At 42.6% G+C, this 8070-nt stretch overlaps 1 pseudogene; it reads right to left on the bottom strand.

Moving 5' to 3' along the window:
* Positions 1-3030: 3030 nt before the first annotated feature.
* LOC116703249 (N-acetylglucosamine-6-phosphate deacetylase-like) overlaps positions 3031-8070 on the bottom strand; it is an 11331-nt pseudogene continuing 6291 nt past the window's right edge.

Raw genomic sequence — 8070 nt, 5'->3', positions numbered from 1 at the left:
GTTAAAAACCACATGAATGAAAGAAACTGGGGAGCTGTCCTCTAGCTGAGTCATGCCTGTGTAACCAGCAGCGGGTACTTTACGCACGGGCGAGAGAAGCTTCTCAAGGTGATATGAGCCAATCCAGAACTTACTTCATTCAATATTGTCTTTTTTTCCCATAACACCATCAGGATTTTTATGCTATCGCGAGGTATTTATCCACCTGACAGTAAAGTTGCGATATTATTCCTCGGTTCAATCCCCGCCTCTGCCTCTCAGTTACGGCCACACTGCTCCCTCACGGAAGAAGAAAATCTCAGCAGTTCTCAGGGAGTCTCTCTCCGTCCCGCTGTCGTGCCAAATGTACCTATCCCGCCAGGATTTGTATACCCTGGCAGCGGGAGCGGCATGACACAGAGCGGAGTTTCTGTGCCTTCGAATTGTTTGACTCTGCACTTTGAATTTACCTCTTAAATGGAACAAATAGCGACGTGAAAGTCGGCAGGGTTTTCCATAGTAACAGGGTCTCAGTTTGCATAAATACGTGGATTGTCTGTTACATTAGGCGACGTGTAAAATGTTTATAGCGTCGTTAAATATTGTGATTAATCAGGCGACTGGTTCTTACGTGCTTTCGGTTCTAATTAGTTGACAGGGTTTTCAAATAAACTCTTTACCTGTCTACCATATCAGTTACATAGGAGGTACTCAAAATATCAGGCTGTTTTCCATGATTTTGTGTATCCCACCCCCTAACATACAAAGGGTCTGTCTGTCATCATGTGTGTTATTTGTGTGTTTATGTGTCACAATAAACAACCTCACATAATTTGGAGTGGTCTGCTGTTGCCTAGCAAAGTTACATGGGGGGTAATTGATGATGGTGTCGTGTTGGGGCTCCCCACTTCAGGTCCGGGATAGTGGATCCCGAAAGTCCACAGCAGACACAGGGCTGTTGAGTATGGTGATGGAAGGAAGAGTGGGGGGCTCCTCCTGAAGTCACGATCATCTCCACAGTTTTGAGCGTGTTAAGCTGAAGGTTGTTCTGACTGCACCAGAGAGCAGCTGATCCACCTCCCTTTTGTAGGCCGACTCATCACACCGTCCGGATGAGGCCGATGACCGTTGTGTCGTCAGCAAACTTCAGGAGTTTAACAGATGGGTCTCCTGCGGTGCAGTCATTGGTGTAGAGGGAGAAGAGCAGTGGGGAGAGCACACACCCTGATGTTCCCCGCCTCACTGCTGCCTCTGTCAGTCAGGAAGTTGTGACCCACTGACAGGTGGAGGCTGGCACAGTGAGCTGGGAAGTGTGGTGCTGAGGATGTCCAGGATGATGGTGTTGAACGCCGAGCTGCACAAACAGGATCCTGCATGAGCCTCTGGGAGTCGAGGTGTTGCAGGATGTAATGCAGTCCCAAGTTGACTGCATCATCCACAGACCGTTAGCCCTGTAGGCAAACTGCAGGGGTCCAGTAAGAGGACTGTGATGTCCTTCAAGTGGGCCCACAACAGAATTTAAAGGACTTCATGACACAGATCTCAGGGCGACAGGCCTGTAGTCATTTAGTCCGAGATGGAGGGTTTTTTGGGCATGGGATGATTGTGGAGCGTTTGAAGCAGGATGGAACTTCAGATAGCTCCAGAATCGTTGAAGATCTGAGTGAAGATGGGGGCCCGCTGGTCTGCACAGATTTCAGGCAGGATGGTGACACACGTCTGGGCCAGGAGCCTTTCTAACTAGACTATTAGCTGCCTGACTGGAGTGTTTAAGACTGCAGCACATGATCAACTGATGTTGTGATGGTATTGAGAATCCAGATCAGCGATCTGAAAAGGATTATTTTCTTTGGTGAAAAGTACGTGCTTTTACTCTCGTTCAACATGTTCTATACAATGTTAGAGTTGTGTTTATTCCATTTTATGCTGTGTTAAATTCTTTACTGGACCAAATTCAGAGGGAAATATTGTATTTTTTACTGCAATACGTTTCTTGGACAGCATATTCAAGTCACTTTTCAGATTTAGTTGTAACATTTTTAATGACCTTATAAAATACTTTGTCAAAGTGTCTATTTGGCTCGATTTTGTGGCAATTGCATTATTGAACTATGTGTCTAAGTGCAACTTGAGGTATAGTACGTTCTTTCATTATATGCAATTTAAAGCAAATATTGTACTCATTACTCATATTAAGCTGTTGCCTAATAATAAAGAAAATCAATTTTTTACCAGTGGAGTGCCTTACAAAAAGCTATGTCTAGTTGTGGTTTTCTGTCATGTTTTAGACGACTATCAGCTGTTAGCAGCAGTTCCACACAAGAGTGACTTACATAGATTCTATAGTATACATGAACTGTAAATCATGCACAAAACTTACACAGAAACCGCACAACAGAAATCCACCCAAACAACAGATGAAATAAACAGTAAATGTTATTGTTAAGAAGCAGAAATATTACAGTAACATTCAGTGAAAGTTGATTTAGTAGTTTATACCAACATGTTTCTTAGTCACATCTGAGTAAAGTGTGAAAATAAACAGTAAAGCATCGGAAGCATACTTTTATGCAATAAGTTCATAATTTTAAAAAAAAACTGAATATGTCAGAAATCAACTCAAATCTACTTACATTCAGATAAAGTACAATGAATGGATTCAGAGTTCAATTGTGATAGTGAATTGAAGATGCTTAAATAAAAAATTCTATGTGTAAAAGAAAAGCAAAGTCAGCCAAAAACAACTGTAGCAGTCTTGTGGGGCTGTAACACACATTTACACTCCATATAAACAATATTTCTGGATGAACAACTTTGCATTTTAGATCTAGAGGTCTTGAGGAAAGTGTATCTATATCTAAAAGGTTTGCTCTGTACGGTGGCCTTTTTAGGACATCTGAAGCCTTGTTTGAGCTTACCTGACATGTTCTAAATGCAAAGCATCTGTGTTCTGATGAACTAAAACATTACAAGATTTGTGGTTCTGTGCATAACAGCGTCCCGTAAAGGCACGTGGGTCAGGCCGGGCCGTTTCCATCTGCAGGCTTCTTCTTATTCTATGGTTTTTTCTCCACACTCCTCTCCAAAAATGAAGGTGGCTTGACGTTGAGGGCATCATCGAGCAAAACGAGGTCTGAAAACACAGTCAGGGTAAACACGATTAGTGTTTTGGCCTACACAGCAGAGGGGGATTCTTTTATGCAGTAAATCCTGACCTGGTCTGATCGTAGTCCAGGGTTCCCTTCTTGTGGCTGCACACCAGGAGGTTGGCAGGATGAGCGAGGCAGCTTCCAGAGCTTCCTCTACACTGCAGCCTGTTCAGAGAAAACATGGTGGAGTTGTTGGTGAAGTTAGGGGTTAAATAACTGGGATTTAGATCGTTATGCATCTTAAATTCTCTTCTAACTCTGCAGGATTCGGGATTCTGAGATTTTCAGGGTTTTAAATAATGAAGAATATTTTATGTCGTGAAAGAACTTGCTATTTATAATAATTATATGCAGCTCTGGTTTTTAAACATCTAACCTCCTGTTGTCTGGGTCAAATGACCCGTTTTCCTATATTAATGTTCTTTTTAATTACCTACTGTAATTACTCCAAATAACATGATTATTACACACAACGCTCTTTGGCAGTACAAACTCTATTTTCATTAATTTTGGGTGTCTTATTCACTTTATAGCATTTGGAAAAAAATTGAAGTTGTTTTTGAAATAGAATGGATTAAAAGTTGGCTATCCATCAACATACTTTCCTTCAATTTAGTCAAAATATTCCTAATTTCTGCTTTTCTGAGTCAAACATTAGGTATAATTTCCTATAAATGAGATTTATTGATCATGAATCCCAAAATAACTGTAAAACTGTAAAAACGTTAATGAGTTAGTGTTACGTAGTGTTGAAAACATCAAAAAAAAGTGACAAACATTGAAAAAAAGCGTCAAAAGTATTGAAAAAAGGGACACAAAAATGTAAGAAAAAGTAAAAAAGCATCCATAAAAGTGGTCAACAAAAGTGTGGATTTTCAATTTGACGGGAAGACAACACAACGGTTAAAAGGCATTAATGAGGAGTCCCGGGAAAAGATTATATTTCCAGGAAGTGATCATTTTAAACTCTCGTGAAAATTCTCGACTTACACCAAGGACAAGAGAGTCGTAAAATCATATCTCGTTCCAACATTTTTAAACTGGAGTATTTTTTGGCTGCTTTAAACTCACCTGAAGCATGTTTAAAGTGGCGTACACACATGTCCATCGTGGCAATGCTGCCGCAGAGCGTCTTAGTGCCTAAAAGAGAGAAAGAGTCAAAACACAGAAGTGTCATTAAGCTCACGTTACATGACTTTCACAGTGGTCAGATCACTGCACTGTCTAAGCTCCCAATGGCTTCGTTTTAATCTGGAGTCTATGTTGTAATCTCGGCTGTGTTTCACGGGACACGGGACATGATGTAATACTATGATGAGCAAGACAGGATTTGGTTCGAAAAACAAGCGCTGCAAGTTGTTGTGCTGATATGGAGCAATAAAACAAAGAAGAAACATAAAGAAGGGTGGGGGCATCACCTTCTTTACTTTTATTCTTAATTAACTAATTTTAACAGGCCACATCCAGACCAATTTGATACAGTGGTTCGGATCAGTAAAACCATGAGGGTCATGATGAGTCTGGTGAGGAATATTAGATTCCTTAAGCATGCAACGGTGCTGTGAACACACCAAGTACAATGGCTTCCATTTACATGTGAAAGATAGGGACTGGTCCATTTTGAAAACCTGACTCCCTCGTGTCTACTTTTCTTCTTTTGGACAAAGACACGCTCCACGGTGGGCTCCTGCCTGAACGCAGCCTGTAAACTTGACAGTGTGTGTGTGTGTGTGTGTGTGTGTGTGTGTGTGTGTGTGTGTGTGTGTGTGTGTGTGTGGGTGTGTGTGTGTGTGTGTGGTGTGTGTTGTGTGTGTGGGTGTGTCGTGTGTGTGTGTGGTTCCAGCATAGGGAGTAACTTAGGACAGTGCCATCTCAGTTGACAGATAGAAATAGCTCTGCATTTTATTGTAGATTGGAATTAATGACCTGCAGTTTTTAGACTGTAAAGTCATCCAGTTGGCGGATTGGACCCTTCAGCGGCCAGTTCTGGCCTTAGGGGTGTATGTTGACAGTTCTGGGTAAGGGGTTGTTGTCGTTGGCACACGTGTTCACAAAAGAACTTGTTTCCATGCACCTTACTATTGTAGCATGTTTCCTTGAGGTATGAAACAACAACTTGTTGCAAATGCAACACATAACACAATGAACATATGAACGCCCGAGGAGTTAGTCCTGACATTGTCCAGAATTTCCATTTCACACATGTAGCACACAACAGGAGACGTACATGTATCAGACACATTCTCAATGGAAATACTATGTTTAGTTGAGGTAAAGGGGGGCGCCTGGGTAGAGCGTGCAGGAGGCAGACATGCAGGAGCTGGGTTGTAATTTGGTCATAAAACATCAAGTCAAGACTCTCTCTTAATGTCCGATCCAAATGATTTCGACATACAGCTCCTCCAGGCAATGTCTAGATAGTTCAGGGGTGCATGTGAAATTATCAATGCTCACGATGCGGACCTGGACATTCTGATCCAGGTGACAGACCATAATGGATTACTGCCTAATGTGTTGTCTTGTTATTTTCGGGCGCTGCTTTTTTCGCCTGTTGTCTGCTGTGTTCAGACCCCTACTTCAGGAAGTGTCTTTTGAAGACCACAACAGTTAAAAGGTGAGTTCCTATATATCCGACTGCTTGAATTGTTGATGAAACATGTGTAGCAATGTAAATAAATTGAGGAGGTGAAGCATCGGGATGCATTGGGATATGGATTAATTCAAGTCCGGATATTTAGCATGCTAGAAATCTGGGGTGGGTCCACGAGGCATGGCACGTGCGTCACTCAAAGCACCAGAGAGCCAAATAGCGAGCGCCAGGCCAACACGATTTGCCTCGGATGTGGGAATGTTGTCGTGGAGTCCCCAAACACGTTGGCCAGTGAAATGAGGACCAGTGTTGTGTAGTGTAAATTAGGCATAAAACTATATTGTGTTACCTCCTACCAGCACCACAATTAAATAGAAAATGTATTGGTACAAAAACTGAAGAAAAACTTGAGACCTGCAACGTAAGCGTGCAGACCCTGGATCTCAATGACCTGCTGGCCCAGAGTGTGACGCCCAGGAGGGAGACCCATTGCTGTGATCGCATCGTCACCAACACCAAACCTGAGGTGCAAACACATATCAAAGGCATCAGTTTATTTTTAGGACGCGTTAAAAAAAGATGAATAGGAACGTGCATTTTTCGAACAGGCAAAAAAGAAAGCAAAAATCTTCAGCAAACATATCTTTCTAAATGATTTATATATTCAAATAGGGATTCCATGTTAAAAAGGAGAAGAAAGAAGATAAAAAACATATTTTTCTATTTTGTGCTTTAGTTAATACAAAAACAATTTAATTCTGCACTTATTATACATGTATACATACACATAGTATGCAGCATACATGCACACACAATATACATGTACTGTATACATGCATGCAAACACAATACATAACACGTTGTTCTTTTTGGCTAAATGACGACAGGAAGTGACATCAGGACTTGGCTGTCTATAGTTCAGTACTCTTTCTATGACAACAACAGCCTCCACAGACCTGAAGGGTGAGCTCTGTGGGCGATGCGTAGGGCCGCAGGGTTATGTGGATCCGTCAGCTATCATGCCGTAGTAGACTGTCCTGCCTGCAGGAACCTGGTCGCTGGTCGGAGACCCACTATACCAGGGTCCGATGGTGGAACTGGATCACAACACAGCAAAGAGAAAAGCAGATGCTTAGGGAGGAGACTGGCAGTTTGACTCCCAGACGATCCCCCTTCATACCGTCTAAGCAATGCACTGAACTGCACCTCCACTCTACAAACTGTCTCATGATTAGGGATGGGATAAACAAGTACCTCAACGATACAATAAGATTTCTCACAATACAGAGAATATGCGATACAGCAATTCTGCGATAATGAATGTATTGCTGAACAATCCAATAATGACACAGCATGAAATTGTAACTATGAATACAAAATGCCCATAAAAAAAGGTTCTCCTTTTTTCACTGTGGTTCGATCCGGCCCTGCAGTCCCATGTCGAAATGTCCTTGGGCAAGACTCTGAAACGAGTTGCCCCTGATGCTGCCTTCGGAGTGTAAATGTGTGTGGAGTGTTTATCTGATGAGCAGGTGACACCTTGTACGGCAGCTCGGCCCAGTGTGTGAATGTGTGTGAATGGTTCCTGTACTCACAAAGAACAGTTCATTTACATTTACATAAATAAAACTACAGAACCCAGAGCAACCTTGGGCCCAGACTTTGGACTTAAACGTGGCTTGGTATCTGTTATTTTCCTCAAAATGCTGTCAGCCATCCCGTTGAAAACGTCTTCCTCTTCAACTCAAGATTGTTTTACCTTTTCTTCAAAGGTCATTCTAAGATCATGCAGTGAAAGTTATACGCTGCATTACAATATTGTTAGACACATTTCTGAGACTGCGAGACTCACAGGCAGCATGGCGTTAAAGAGGTGAGTGATGAAGGAGGCTCCGTGATGAACGGCCTCCTCAGCCTGGGACGGTGGCCACAGAGTGACCTACAGAGGGAAATAGTAAATGAGTCAGAGGAGTTTGCAGATAATAAACTAACAGAACTTCATGTTTTTCTTCAATTCAAGGTGTAAAACAAGGTTTTTGGGGGAAATGAGGTGAGTACGTGGTGCTCACCTAACGACACAGTGAGCCCCTGGCAGAGCTCCTTCACCACCGATTGGCTGCCGCCCAGCTCGGGAGCCAGTGTCACCATGGCGATGTTTCCAGGGCCAGTAGGCCTCCATCAGGTCCGCGATCCCCCCAGACGGAAGGTCGGAGAAAACTGCTCTGGGTGAGCTCCTTTCTTCTCCACTGATGAATGGGCCCTCCAGATGAAAAACCTCAGATAGTACATATGAATTAGTGCTGTCAGTTAACGCTTATTAACAGGTCCACGCCAACCCATTTAACGGCAACA

Source organism: Etheostoma spectabile, chromosome 15 (genome assembly GCF_008692095.1).
Source record: "Etheostoma spectabile isolate EspeVRDwgs_2016 chromosome 15, UIUC_Espe_1.0, whole genome shotgun sequence".
Lineage (NCBI taxonomy): Eukaryota > Metazoa > Chordata > Actinopteri > Perciformes > Percidae > Etheostoma > Etheostoma spectabile.
Note: the sequence above shows the minus strand (reverse complement) of the source record. Positions and strands in the feature narration are given on the sequence as shown.